Below are 15,687 nucleotides of genomic sequence, written 5' to 3'. Positions count from 1 at the left end.
CTTTGAGGACCATCCAACTAATGTGTTATCTAGTTCGTGTTCCCCACTGTGAAGGGTGTACTATTGCCAGTGCATCAGGAGGCCCATGGTGTAGTGTCCTGCTTTCCTGTCCAATGGGGCTGTTTGTTGGAAACAGCTCTGAAGTATATCTGAAGAGAACAAAACTAGTGTCTTGAAGAGATCTCTGCACTCCCATGTTCATTGCTGCGTTATCGACAATAGCCAAGATATGGAAGCAACTAAGTGTCAGTGAATAAATGGATAAAGAAAATATGATATATACCCAATAGAATATTATTCAGCCGTAAAAAAATAAAGAAATTCTGCTATTTGTGGTAGCATGGATGAACTTGGAGGGCATTATGCTAAGTGAAATAAGCCAAGTGGAGAAGAGCAAATACTGTGTGACCTCACTTATATGTAGACTCTAAAAAAGTTGCACTCACACCCTGGCTGGTGTAGCTCAGTGGATTGAGTATGGGCCTGCAAACCAGAGGATTGCAGTTCGATTCCCAGTCAGGGCACATGCCTGGGTTGCAGGCCAGTCCCCAGCAGGGGATGCATGAGAGGCAACCATACATTAATATTTCTCTCCTTCCCTTCCCCTCTAAAGATAAATAAATAAAAATCTTTTAAAAAGTTGCACTCACAGAAACAGAGAGGAATGGTGGTTACCTGGGGCTGGGGGGCGGTGATCAAAAGGTACAAACTTTTCAGGTACAAGATAAATTCTGGAGATCTGAAGTATAGCTTGGTGACTGAAGATAACAATACTGTATCATAAACATGAGAGTTGTTGAGAGAAGATCTGAAGTGTTCTCAGCATCAGAGGAGGAGGTGGTGGATGAAGTGATGGATGTGGTCATGAACTTGATTGTGGTGATTATTCCACCGTGTATACATATGTCAATTCATCACATTGCTTACCTTGAATATGCACAATTTTTTTTTAGATTTTTGAGTTTTATTAAAATCTTACATGAACAAGAAATTGGAAATACAATCACATCAAAGAACCAATGGTCATGGCTTTGAAGTTTAAGCTAAACAAATTTTGTAGGGCAGATTTCGAAAAGGTGTGAAGTGATAGCAATTTAAAAACATAGCCTATTTCTAGGAATGCAAAACATACAATCATATGTTATTTTCAGTACAAGAAAACTGAAATTTGTTTGCTTTAATTTCTTGAAACTACTATGACAAAGCACTAGCTTGTATTTTTATTTACACCATACTCCATACTCCCATGTAGCCAATCTCAAATCCAAAAAATAAAATTGTCCAAAACCAAATTTCTGTAAAATCATGATTTAACAGTGTGCTCAGCTTGTTTTGAAGCTAAAATGAAGCCTGAAATGATAAAAGCATTGCAGTCCCCAGAATAAGGGAACTCTGCAAAACCAAAAATGTCCAACAGCGTTTATGAAAAGAGGAAATAATAAAAAGAACTTGAGTATATATACAACAGTCATTTCTTCAGCCCAGTACAAATGGCAGCAAATTGCTACTTAGATGAAACAGATGAGCCGATTTGTCTTGAAGGATGTAGTGGATCTAGATAGAGCCAGTCCTGTCTTGCCAATACTGTTCTCAATCTGTCACTTGACTATTTCCACTGTTGCCCATGGGTATCCTGACAAAATCCCTGGTTTTCATTATTGTAACCAGAGTTACCAGAATCCTCACCACCATGCTGAAATGGCTGCTGAGCGATGGGGTGGGGAACCCCAGTACCCCAGTTCTGTTGGTTCTTGGTAGGATGGCCCTTGAAATCAGGATGGATGTACCCATCTGCCTTTCTCTTGCCTCCTACTTGGCCCCTATAATTACTCCGAGCTCCTTGGAAACCACGGCCTCTCTGCTACTGTGCAGGACCCCCTCTGCCGCCCCAAAAACCTCTTGGTGGTTTCAAAGGTGCCCCCTCTGTGAATAGCCGGCTCTCCCTGCCCCGCTTGGTGGTGGTGGTGGTGGAGCCCCTCACCCTCCCCTTCCTCCTCCTCTTCCTCTTCCTGCATCGCCATCATCAGATCTGTGGTAGGGACCCTCAGAGCCTCCACGAGAGTTGTGACAATCACGACCATAGCACTCATCATAGTGACCTTCATAGCCTCAGTAATCTGGAGAGTTGCCACGGTGGCCCCTCCCCCACCACAACCCCAACTTCCAATCACCTTCATGTGCGGTGCTTCCGGAGGCCTGCGCAGCAGCCTGGCGCTCTTTCCTTTCCTTGCCCGATGGCTTGGCTAAGGCTTTCAATTTCTTCCCCTTCATTTCTTTGCCATGCATTCCAGCCGCGGCCTTAGTAGCTGCTCCTCTGTCTTCAAAGTGACAAATGCGTACTCTTTCAACTTCTTCATCCTTTCAGGTTTTCCAAATTCAGAACATGACTTTTCCAGTATTTCTTCGGTCACTGTGGTAGCCAGCCCGTTCCACTGTGGCTACATTCCCCATGCTTTTCCTGTCCACTCATCGGCCGGCGTCTGCCTTGTGCTGCCGACTGTGAGCCTTGCGGTCAAGGAAGCAGAACCCCCGATTCTTCATTTTGTCATCGGGTTGATGACAGATAATAATGTCCACCAAACCCTGTTAAACCTGTGCCTCTATGAGTTCCTCCAGAATGTTTTCTTTAGTCTCATTCTTCAGAATTGCTGATCCAGCAAAAAGCCTGTTGTGTGCCATGGAAGTGCGTACTCTGGGGTGTTTGCCAGGGTGAATTTCGTAGCTGTAACTCAGTCGAACAGCTTCCTGTGCTTCCACAGAAGGTGCTAAATGTATAACCCCTCATCTGACCAGACCGCGGATCCATCATAAGATGAAGATCCCAGACGCGACTAGCCTTTTTGAAAAGGGGCGCCAACTCATCCTCGCTGAAGTCTCTTGGTATCTTACCTGCAGAGGTGTCGGCCCCAGTTCTGGCTTGCGTGCCGGGTGCACACTGCCTGGTGGGGGGCCGCCACACTTCGTCTGTGCCGTGCTCCTCTCCAGGGTAGAGCCAGTCCTCTCAAGCAAAGGCCTCGATCTTGGCTTCGTCCGGTCCCCCGTGGACTCTTGCACCTTCCTCCTCGTTCCTCCCTTTGCTTATAGGTCTCGCTGACTCAGCGTAAGAACGCACTTCTGTTCTGAACACGTGACGAGTCAGTCTCCTGGAGCTGTCGTGGTGCAGACAGGTCTCCTTCTTCGTTAAATTCCCTGAGAGCATCAATTGCTCCTTCATCCAGGTCAACGTGTGCTACCAACCCCATCCGAAACATTTCATCGTGTCTTTGTGCCCCCTTCTGTGGGAGGCCGGCCTTTATCAGTGGCGTGGTGTGTTCTGTGTGAGTTACACAGAAAGTACCCAGTCATTCTTCCTTTTCTTTTAACCACAGTACCATTCGCCCGATTAGCCATTTTCTTGTGCAGGGAAGGGCAGGGGCTGCAGCCAGGTCCACGAGAATCCACGTGAGGTGCTTTGAAATGACTAGAAATGGCGTGAGCACCACCCCTTCCCCAATACATTCAATTTTATTTATCATTTATAATTCAGTGAGCTGGGGGAGAAAGCCCCGAGGATCACAGGTCTGGGGCCTGATGGTAACTTTGTAAATGAGCAAGTGTGAGAGAGAGAGAGAGGGAGAGAGAGCAAGAAAGACTCCTAGATTCCCCAACATGGCTAAAAAATACTGCTCTTTTACATCTGTATACAAAATTGTACTTCTTGGAGGCTTTTTCTGTCACTCCCGCTCCTGGTCATGTGTCCATATTCCTTCAAATCTTTCATGTCTGGCTTAGCTTTCTTGTCACCCCCGAGTCACAGTTTCCCTGGATTTCATGTCATCCATTGTGGAAAACTTATCTCACTCTTCAGCCTCATGATGTCTCCATCCCTCCAGCTGCATCTACCTTCCTGTCTGCTCTGTCTCCACTGTTCTCACCCGGGACCATGTCTCGGACAGAGTCAGCACCGGAACCGCTCACTCCTGGGATCTCCAAGTCCAGGTCCCGTCCACACTGCACTGTGCATCCTCAGTGCCTCACCCACTCCCTCCCACCACACCTGTCCTTCACCTTCCTCGGGACCTCCAGGGCTGTTAAGTCTTCGTTTTCTCCCACCCAGCCCCTCTTGGGCCCAAGACAACTCTTTTCTATTTTTCCTTCCTGCTTGAAAGTTCAGATCACGTGATCCATTACTTACCAACCTCTTGTCAATGCCTTCAGCAAAACCACAACCCACGTCTGTCCATATGTCGACATTCTTTCCCCCAGATCCAGGCTGTGAAGTCCTGCCAGTGGAGAGCAGCCATCATCCCGAGTCTGGCGCCCCCGTGTACTCATGGTCTCCAGGTTCTGCGGGCCCTCGGCACTTCCCAGCAAGCCTCCCAAGGCTCCATTCCCCGCATGGCCTCAATTCCATTGTTCCAAGAAAATGACCACCTCAGGAGCTTAGCGCGCGCTTTGCTGTCTTTCCTATTTTCTCCATGTTAACTGTGATTGAGAAGTAGAGTAAAAATGAACTGATTTGAAATATTTCCTAATTCCAGGAATTATCGCCGGCACTCCGGACGGCCTCAGGTGGACACCGTGTGTGGCAGGGGTAGAGAGAGGGTGTTTCTGTGGACTTGCTCACGGGGCCAGCTGTCACTTCCTTCTCCTGTGTCAGCTGATGATACTGTTTTGCTCGCTCTTCACATATCTTTAAATAATTTGGCAGATTCTATATTAATCCTTTCAACAAAGCTACGATTTCCTGAGTGGGAAGTATCATATTGAGATACTGTTTTGCAATATGCAAATCAGAGCTCAGAGCTGAGGAGGAAAAGACCTTCCACAAGAGAATCAAGTTGCCTTGACCACTTCATGAAGGCACACCTGGGCCGATACCAGCCTTTTATAGTTTTTTTTTTTTGTCTTGTAACCTTTAAAAATAGCCTCTATATGGTGCTGTGATTCAAGAGGTACATTGGAAGGATGAGAAGAAATGGGTGTCAGGGCCTGGGGGAAGGGCTTTCTTTCTCAATGTAATTTTTCTGCAAGGCATCTTCTGTTGCTAATTAAGATCCAAGTTCAAATGGAGGCTGTTCCTTGGAAGAGGAGGCTGGAGCTTGCAGTCCAGGTTACTTCATCAGTGCAAAGATGCAAGTTCTCTGGGCCTTGAGTCCCAGGCAGGGGCGGCATGAGCCCTGGGACACTGAGCTTTCGTTTCGGCATCCTGGCTTCGCTCTTCGATGGCCAGTTCTTTGGGTTTTGTGAAGACTGAACCTGAAGCCCTAGTCTTGTCGGAGCTTTGCTCTTAGCCACTTACCAGATGTAAATACAATCCCTCAAAAGCATATTTTGGTTTTATAACATATGGAGGGATTCCCTTCCGTGTTCTTATTCTTTGACTGTCTTTGAGTCTTCGAAGAAGACATTTCCAAATGTGAAAAACCGTCTGAGGGAAGACAGCCAAAGGCGATTGGTGCCGCACTAAGAAACCCTGTTTCCTCATTCCTGAGCATGGCTTTCCCGTGGCCTTGTCTTGGCGCCACCTGCTTTCCCTGCAGCCTTTGCTGATGGTCTGGTCCCCGAGGTCCCTGAGTTCAGTCTGCATTAGAACCATGTGGACAGCGTGTTAAGTGTGGAAAGCTAGGCCCCCTTCCAGTGACTGTCCTTCCAAAGGCAAGGATGGGGCCCAGGGACCCCCCTGTCACAGGGGCTCCACAGGTGGCCCCGCTGCAGGTGGGTCAGGGTGGTCCCAGACAATCTCTGAGAAACCCCTGGAGCAGATGCCTGGAGACCTCGCTTTGTGGTTTTATTATTTTTTGGGGCGGGGGCGGGGGGTTAGTGTCTTAATTGCTTGGGAATTTGTTTTCTCGATCTGTGAAGTGGATGGAATTAGATTACTTCATCAACATGTAGATAAGCTCCGATAGTTCGTTCCAAAGAAATGACCGGGGGCCACTGACGCTCCTAAACTTAGAGCGGGGTGATGCCCGAATCAACTCCCGCACTGCAGAGCTTCGCCTCGCCTGCCTTAAATGCGCTCAGAACATAGTGCCCCCAACACTGCAAGGCGGTGCGCTGGGCAGGATCGCTTCTTGACGCCCAGGGTCCTGTGCCTGACTGGGAACGGCAGCTGGCTGTCACTGCCCAGTGTCATGAGAGAGGGTTGTGTGGCATGCAGCTCCTCAGAAGAAATCCAAATCCAAAGTGCGTACTCTACGGAGCTTATGTCACTTCCACACCATCGTGAAGTTGAAAAACTGTAAGCTGAGCCATTGTAAGTCAGGGGCCATTGTAAGGCAGCTGAGCCATTGTAAGTCTCTGTCTATGACAGAGAAATGAGAGGACATAATTCATATCAATATTTTTTCTTTATTTTAGACTTTTGGCCACAGGCTCAGCAGGTTCCAGTGGATGATAACTGAGATAATTAGAACAGAAAATATCCCTACATATTCTGATGGAAATGAAATTCCTGTCCCATGGGTGGCACACATTTTTAAAAGCCTCTCTCTGTACCTTTCCGCTCATGCACACTGCACACCAAAATGTGCCGACCAACACGGAGCTGAGACACACCAAGGAGATGTCATCCGCCTGGGGGTACAATTGTCTCCCACCATTTGCTGGAAAGAAAATTATTTTTCCATTCAATTACCTTGAAACCTTTGCCAAAAACCAGACCAAATGTTTGTGTCTATTTCTGGATTCTGTGTTTTATTGATCTATTTGTCTGTCATGAGGGTTGGTACTGTCCTGCCTTGATTACTGTAGGTAATCTGTACTGTCCTGTAGCTCTGATATCAAGTAATGTAAACCCCTAACTTCAGTTTCCCTCCAAATCAATTGGTTATTTCAGTCTTTTGTATATTTTCACATACATTTTAGAATCAGTTGCTTTAATATCTCTAAAAATGGCTGCTAGAATTATGGCTAGGTTTGCTTGGCATCTATGAATCAGTCAGAAAGAACAGACGTATAAACAAGACCCTGCAATTTACCCCCCTGTTGTGTCAACTTTTGTTTTTAAAGGACTGATCATAATTTCAGGAAGAGAAATCCTGGTTAGCAAATGTATCCTCCAATAGAAAATAGATAATGAGTTTAAGTTTCCACTAATACGTCTTATGTGGCATTTACCCTACTTACTATTTCATGGTAATAACATTAAATAACTTTCTTAAAGCAACTTAGTGATTTTTGAAATTAAGTAAAATGTAAAAAATAAAAATGGTCATGTTTTGTGTTAACCTAAAGGTCAAATACCTCCATGTTTGTTTAAAATAGTTAAAAGGAACAACTGTAAAGGACACATGGACAAAACCAAGGTTGGATGGAATCAGGGGAGGGAGGTAGGTATGGCTGGGTAGGGGGGAAGGGAAAAATAATTAAAAGGGTGATGTTTAGGCATGATTTTATCTCTTAAGAGCAGTGGCAAATATTTAACAACCAAGTTTGCAGGAAAAAAGCCCTGATTTGTAACATTTGCCAATTTCTGTCGTGTAAATACTCCCACTGCAGTGGATTTCAAGCTCCCAAGGTGATGTCTCAGAGCAGAGAGCTGGGAAGAGATGTGCACTGTGTGCCCTTATATAGAATTTCATCAGACGGATCTCATAGAATGCAGGTAACTTCAAGAGCATAGATGATAATAATGTGGTAAAATAATTAGGAAGAGATGAGGTTTCAGTATTTATTACCTTTGCTTTTCAAGTAATTCATTTAATTGTAAGTTCATTTGATTTGATTTTTAGTAATGGCTGCATTTAACAACCAGCTCACAGAATTCCTGAAAATTTCGCAATCACCAAGCAGATGTGAACTGGCCCCAGCACGTGCTTATGGGCCAAGAGTAAAGGCTAGAACAGGTCTAATGTCAAACAAACTAGTGATTAGTGAGTTAATTATCAAATAAAATAAAATAAAGTAAAATAAAATAAAATGAGGCCTGTTAGGTTTTGTAACTTTAAATTCTTGATACAACAAGTTTAAACTCATGGGGTTGGGTAAACATTGTATTACCATTTTACAAATTAAAGGATTGCCAACTGTGTGTGTGTGTGTGTGTGTGTGTGTGTGTGTGTGTGTGTGTGTTGAGGGGTAGGTCAGGGAAGATCAGCTGGAACTTTTTTTAACTAGGTGAGATGGGCGTGGTAACAAATGGACCCAAGCATGTAATCGCTCCTCACAAAAGTTTCTTTCTTTTTTTAAAATTGAATTTATTAGGGAATATTGGTTAACACAATTATATAGGTTTCAGGTGTACAGTTTTACTATACATCATCTCTGTATTGTATTGTGTGTTTACCACCCAAAGTCAAGTTTCCTTCTATCACCACTTATACCCCCTCTATCCTCTTCTACCTCCTTCCAGTCCCCTTTGTGTCTGGTAATCACCATACTATTGCCTATGAAAAGTTTATTTCTCACTCATATAGTGATGGTGGTTTGGGCCAGTTCCAGAGACAGATGATTACTTTTTTTTTCCCCCAGAGGTGTCTGCTCCACTTAGACATTCAGGGACCAGGGTAAAGACAGTCCTGTAATCTTATCTGAGATCACACAAGAAAGAGACTGAGCATGATTAGCTTCCCTTTCATTGGCTATACCTCAATCACCTGAGCACATCTAGCTGCAAGGGAGTCTGGAAATGTAGTTTGTAGGTGTTTTGGGAAAAGGAGCAAAACAGATTTGGGGGAAGAGGTAGTAGACCCTGTTACATCACTCCTTCATACTTTTTTTAGCTGACCTGATGCAGCATGATTTGGGGAATTTTGGCCTAGAGATGAGGAAACTTGAATTTAGTTAGTTTTATCATTAATTGTGCTCTTGGACAAACTCAACCCTCTCTCTGGTCCTCAATTTCCCTGTCTTTAAAATTCAAGACTTGGACTAGGTCCTTCCTCATTATTGACTCTCTGCCAATTCCCTTCGTCTTTCCTACTCATCATTCCTTGCTCTCTCTTCTGTCCTTCTTGGTCTTCTGGGGGTGGCTTTTGTTTACCTTTTGGTCCTGATCCGAACCCTTTTCTGCCAGGGGAAACAGGTTTTTCCTAATGACTTGGCAACTCTGTCCACCTGCCTGGCTTGGGACCAAGGGGAGGAGCACAGAGCGTTTCTGACTCAGGGGTTCTTAGGGGCTGAGCACAGCTGCTCTGTCTGGGGAGAGCGGTGTATGACGCAGCCCGGGGTTTGTCGGGAAGCGGCTCTCATTTTGCCTCACTCAGGAAAATGCCAAGTTTGCTGAGCAGATGCAAGCATTTTGTTCCAGGAAACAGTGCCTGGTAGGAATTGCTGTGTGTCGTGACAGATGTGGCCCCCCAGAGTCAGACTGCCTGGGTTCAGATCCCGACTCTGCCCTTCTGAGTTATGTAATGGAGGCCAAATTACTGAACTTCTCTGAGCCTCAGTTCCCACTTTGTAAAATGCTTAATATAAAGTAAAAATATAAAATAAATATGTAATTAAAATATTTTTGTGTAAAACAAACCTCAGAGTGTTTTTGGACAATTAGGTAAGCTAATCACATATAAAGCGCACAGAATAGTGCCTGCTGTATGGTAAATACTGTAAAAAGCGTTGTCTTGGCTGTTGTTATTAATATAATCGCTATTGCACAGAGCACTTGAGGAAATGGCATTCTAATGGGCCCTGTAAATGGGAAATGAAAGGGTTAAGATCCGAGTAGTTAAAATGGGCAGCTGGTTCGACAGATGTTCAGTGTCCCCTATTCACCAAACACACTCTGCCGTGGGCGGTCTTCCCCTTCTCCTCCGGACTGCCTCCTCCTCCCCTCCCTCCTTCTTTCCGTCCCTTTTCTTCACTGGGGAGGAAAGACAGGGAGACTTCCCGGGACACTGCAGTGCCAAACCCAGTCCTGCAGACCATTTAATCAGATCAGCACCTTTCAGCAGGTCTGCCGTCTTCCCACTTCAAGGACCCTGGCAAATGTTGCTAACCAAGGTGGGAGTTTTCCCTGCTGAACCTCAGGCCTTCAAAGAAAGGCGTTGTTGTCAAAACACTTAGCATCTGGTCAGTGCGGGATCAGAGCCCACACTGGCCAGAGGCCTGGAGGTCCCCTGCCACTCCAGGCATCAAGCCCTAGTTGCCTAGTTTGTGGGGAGATCAAGGGGTTCAGAGAGGAAAAGCCAGGGTGTCCAGGGCACGGAGGGTAGGGAGGGGGTGGGGAGGGAGGGTTAAAGGAGGAACCCTGGAGGTGCCCGGGGCAGTACTGAACAGAAGCATTTTACTGTGTTAATCATTGGTGTAGCTGCCTTTCTAAAAAAGGACTGACTGTTAACCTTGCATCATTTTCAACGCTGCCACTGCCACTGGCCACACTGAGCTTGAGCTTTGATTGTCACAGCTGACAATCAAATGTTACAAGACGTGGTTCAGAGAAGAGGGTCACTACTGTTCTAGAAAGTTATGGAGGAGGATTGGGGGGGATGCTCTGGCAGAAGGGAAAAGGGCATTTCAAGCGAGGAAACAGAATGAACAGACGGGCCAGTGTGAGCCTGATGAGGGAGGCAGCCCCCTCCTCCCAGCCTCCCTGGAGGATGCTGTGCCAGGTTGCCATGGTGATGACAGACTCCTTTGGGCAGGCAGCCTTGAGAAGCCACCAGAACAGAAAAGATGGGCAGTTCCCTGGTTCTCATTTCTACGAAGCCTGTGAAATGGCAGTAAATGCCAGTCTGTTTTCTTCCAGAAAAGGTGGTTTCTCTTGGAGCCTTACTTCATAAATTCTAAAGAGAAAATAATTCGCCAAAGATAAATGTGATTATTATAAAAAGTACTGTTTTATTGTTTTTCTCTTTCTTGGGGTATGTGTATTCAAAAGTAAAATCATAAAACTTTCAAAATTAGCCTGAATGCAACCTCACTGCTTAAGAAAAATCATTTCTCCAAATTTGTCAAGTAAGAAATTTTATACTGGTTTGGTGAGAGTAGAATGAATTTCAGACTGGGAAGGAGGAGACTTGAGTTCCATTCTTGGTTCTGCCTCTTTCTATGTATAACTGGAGACATTTTACCTCCTGCCTTTCAATTTCCTCCTTACAAAGCCAGATCGCATCATCCTATCATACAATATTTGGCAAAAAGGAACAAATCCTGTAACTTGAACTATTATAATTTTTTTGCTTATCCTCTAATTTGGTCAAAATTATAAAATTAAAGTTGTAATCATGGGCAACATTTATTTTTATATCCTTCCATTATTTACATTTTTCTATATTGCTTTGGAGAGTTTGTGAGGTTTTTGTTTTTTGAGTTTGTGAGTTTTAGTGGTTGCGATACTCTATGTACTGTAATTGGCCTAACTGCTTCTCTTATGTCACACCTTGTTTTCTCCAGATTTACCACTTTCGAGATTCAACTTTGAACCTGTAGCTTTTCCCATATTAAATTAAAGCTACATGATGCCATCTTTTCACTTACTGCCTCAGAGGTTTCCCAGGGGCTTTTATCAATAACAACGTCATAGATGGGCAATGTTAGTTAAGAAGTGTTCCATGGAACTCTTGCTGATGTTCTAAATGGTAATACTTATTTATTTGCTTATTTATTTTTGTTAATGTAACAGGGAAAGAGGACATCGTGTTCAGTTTGCCTATTTAACTACAGGTGGGCTTGAATATTTCCCTATGGTTGCTTAGGTTTTAGAGCTTTTATCTTGTGAATTGTTTTTTTTAGATCATTTATATTTAGGCCCGGTGTTTTTCTGACAGTTTCAGATAAGAAAAGTGTTAACACTTTGTGGCAAATACTTTGTTTCCTACTTCACATCTTTTTGAACTGGCATTTCTATTTCGGTGTGGACCTGTGTTAGCACCACTTCTTCAATAGTGCTTGCTGCTTTGTCATTCTTTCAGAACGTTCTTATCCTCCCCCCTTTTATGTGAAAATTATCGTTGTTCAGTGAGTGATCCCTACCCTATATCTCCGAAGTCCTGTGGGAGTTTTGATTGTAAAGAAGTAAAACCTGCACATTAATTTTGGAGGTTCAGACATTTGTTAGTCCTTTATCAAGGAGATGAGCCTTGGTAATTAATTGTTTGTGGATGAGTGCTTGAAATGCTTCCCTCATTCGGTCTCAATTACAAATCGCTTTGTAAGCTGCAGGATGTTTTAGTATGCAAGTGATACATTATAGTTAGTGTTCATTTAGTTTTAGGCTGCACGTGCCAGGATCTCCTACTCAGTGATTTGTAACATGGCAACAGAAAACGGGAGTGACTTAATTTGCACAGCTTTCCTTAGGAGGGGGCTTTCCAGAGCCCCCTGGATGTTGCCATTCTTTCTTGAATATTACATTGGTACTGAAATGATACCCGGTTTGACTTTCTATCCTTATCAGCTAACAGCATTATCTTGTGTTCAGTGACGTTGCCTTTGGCACTAACATTTTAATCAAAGAGATGTATTTCATTGTAGCCATATATTTTGACAGAATATAGTAGCTCAAGATGTACTGTAGTGCAGGCGTCCCCGACCCCCTTCCTCCTCGCCCATGGATACCGCTCACATTGCCACCTGAGTTCTGCCTCCTGTCTCTCCCTCCAACCCTGGTCTGTGGAAAAATTGCCCTCCATGCCACCAGCCCCTGGTGCCCAAGAGGTTGGGGACTGCTGCTATGGTGCTTATATTAGTAGGATTAGGAAAAGTACTGGCAGAAATATTATATTGGTTGATACAAAATCAATAGTAATGACAAAAATAAAAATAATTCTAGGTGACATTTGATGTCTTATAGTTGTCACTTATGTTTTTGGAGTTGATTTAATCCTTAAAATCACTCTATGACGTCAACGCCGTCACTATTTCCATTTTGAAGATGAGGAAATGGAAGCATTGGGAGGTTAAGCAAGTTACTTCTCCTTTTCTTCCCTTTGTCCTTTACCAAGATGTGGAAATGGAAGAGCTTGAAGTGATGGCTTCCTCTCAGTTAGTTGATGGTCTGGTCTTGTCACCTTTAAGGTGGAAAAATCGGATCTCAGAAAGTTCTTTAAATTTCTTCTGAGTTATGAAAACAATAATTCTCAATATGGAGAAGTAAGTAAGAATAAAGTAAGAATTCCTGTCTTTTCCTTTCTTCCTATGAATTTTGTTCCCCAAGAAAGTTCCACTAGTGTTTTGAAGTGTTTTCTTGCAGACCTTCTCTTTCCATATTTAAGTAGCATTTCTGAATTGCTAAGGAAGTTGAAGGGCAGAATGTAGAGTAGAAGGCAGAGCTTATGACTTGGTGAGCGAGTTCTTCTGAGTGCCAGTGTTGGCCCCCAAAGAAGCTCCCACTCCAAGGAAGCACTGGGGACAAGGAGACGGTGGGGTTGCTCCTGTGACCACAGATACTGTCACTGGGATCAGCCCGGTCCACAGAGTGTCTGGTATTTTTCAGACAAGCCAGTGACTTCAAGTGATTTTTCCCTGCAGGTATGAAAATAAGGTACTACCAATTTAAAAAAGCCTTTGTTCAATTATGTATTAGCTTGTAATTTATGTGCACCAAGTAAATGAGACACATTGCAAACATCTGGCCAGAGATTTTTATTTTCTGTGGGTTGTGTAGGGTCCCTCCAGTAGGTTTGTTAATGAATGAATGAATAAATTCTGTTTAAGATCAACATGCTTTTTATGTGGTCACCTGCTAAGATAGAAGACGGACAAACCCTGCCCAAATATACATTGGAGAATAATTAGGAATGCTAGATTGTGCTCGGAAATGAGCTGATAAAAGAGACACACATTCCATGCCTTTTTTCCCCTGAGACATATTTTCTACAGCTCTAATAACCTCGGAATGTCGTGTTTGATACTCTTTGGTCACCCTTTCTGAAAATGCACACGTCTTCTATACATGATCAAGAAGAAACGGTGATCGACAGACATCTCAGAGATAAGAGCACCATACGTGTGGTCCTAGAGGGCTAGGTGTTCAAAGTGCTCCTTGGCTGCATTTTTGGGTGCTGTCCCCAAGGGACCAGCTCAGACATTGCAGACATGAACTTCTTTGTCTCAGCTTCACTATGACACAGGGTGAATAAATTAACACTGTGATGCTCCGCAGACCTTTGCTTTGCCATTTTCCATGTGGTATGTTTAAGGAGACTCTTGGTTTGGGGGGATTGGGAGCCCCCAGTAAACTCCACGTGATGCTTGAGGGCCTTTTGAGGGCTGCCTCTCTCCCACCAGCGCCCTGGAGCAGTAAACTCAACTGAGCCAATGCAGGCAATCATTTAGAAAGTGCTTCTTAGCATTTCTGCCCAGGGAGACCTCAGCAAATGCCCACATGCTGCTGAGCCACCTTAGTAAGTCCTTCTCAGTGAAGGTCAGAAAGAGCCTTGGTAAGGCTAACCATAATAATAATAATACGTAATGAGTCTTGCACTTGAAATGAGCTTAAGCATAATTAGCTATGGCACATCTCTGGTGTTAGGTATATATTGCTCATTACTAGGATATTAGGAAAACTGTGAGATTTAGTTGGGACAATAATCGCGACCTAACGTTTATTGATCCCTGACTATCACATATTAATCGGCTAAGTGTTAGATCAATTCTGAGCTGAGTTCTGTTATATTTGATTAGTCTCATTTTATTGCACGCACCGCACAATGGGGAGGCACAGTAACCCCAGTTAGTGACTGGCAAAATTAGGATAAAATCTAGAGAGCTGGGATTCAGAGTCTAATCACCCCAAAAGACAATTTTTTATTGCCTTTTCTTCCTTTTGTCACAGAGAGCAAAAAAGTAAGGGGAAGGAAGAGGAAGTGGGAAGAGCAGGGTGACAGATTGCTGGCATGTATCTTTCAAACACCTGTTAATTTTATTCGAAAATATGTTAGAGGAAGCATGCAAAGTGGGAGATGGAAGTGTCTGCAGCCAGACCCTGGGGCAGGGGAAGAAGCTACCTTTTTGTGTCCTGTTCTAGCTCCTACCTACTGTTGGAAGCAGGTTACCCCTGGCTGCAGGCACTAAGAGCCAGAGCTTTCCCCCTGCATCTATCTAATTGATGCCTTGGGAAGGTGGGGCATAGTCAGAACTTCCGGTGATGAGTGCGCATGCTCAGAATCCCTCCACTGCAGCCTCCTGCGGTTTTACAGCCCAACACCCTTGGGCTTCCTGCACCGTGTACCCCAGTTCAGAGCAGCTCTGCTTTTTCTGTTTCATATTTTTGGGTTCTGAATAAGATAGCTTCTGGACAAAAGATTCAGCAGTTCAAAATCTGTTGAAAATTGCTGTTCTATAACTTCTTGTTTGATCTCTGGGTTTGGGGAGTCTGCTTCTGTGCAACAAGTTGTTCCAAAATTTAGTCGCTTAAAACTGCCCTTTCATTTTGCTCAGAGTTGTATTTTTTTGTTTTGACTGAATCCAGCAAGGACTTTTCGGAAGAATTTGTCTCCGATCCAGCAGGCGTCAGGTGGAGGGTCGGGGCTCAGGAGTCACTGCTGAGAAGGCTTCTTCCCTCCTCAGGCTGGCGCCTCGATGATCCTGGGTTTATATCCGCTGCACCTCCAACCCTGAGGTCTCACCCTCCAGGGCATTTCCATGTGGCATAGGCTCTCAAAGTGGTTCCTGCATAGTTTCACTCCAGACACTTCCAAGAGGCAGAAAGCAGTAGCTACCTGGCCAGGTAAAAGCCTTCCCAGAACTGACGTTAGGTCACCTGTACCATGCTCTCCTGGTCAAAGCAGCCAGGAGCCCACCCACGTTCACTGCAGAGAAAAG

The 15,687-nt window shown here is 44.4% G+C and overlaps 1 protein-coding gene and 1 pseudogene across 1 annotated transcript in view; one reads left to right on the top strand and one right to left on the bottom strand.

Annotated features, from left to right (window-relative positions):
• Positions 1 to 15,687, top strand: part of DNER (delta/notch like EGF repeat containing) — a 252,432-nt gene that overhangs the window by 57,439 nt on the left and 179,306 nt on the right. The window lies entirely within an intron of this gene.
• On the bottom strand, positions 1,607 to 3,390 carry LOC118975353 (heterogeneous nuclear ribonucleoprotein R-like; annotated as a pseudogene).

Source organism: Sturnira hondurensis, unplaced genomic scaffold (genome assembly GCF_014824575.4).
Source record: "Sturnira hondurensis isolate 20B ecotype Veracruz unplaced genomic scaffold, ASM1482457v3 Scaffold0020237, whole genome shotgun sequence".
Taxonomy (NCBI): Eukaryota; Metazoa; Chordata; class Mammalia; order Chiroptera; family Phyllostomidae; genus Sturnira; species Sturnira hondurensis.
Note: the sequence above shows the minus strand (reverse complement) of the source record. Positions and strands in the feature narration are given on the sequence as shown.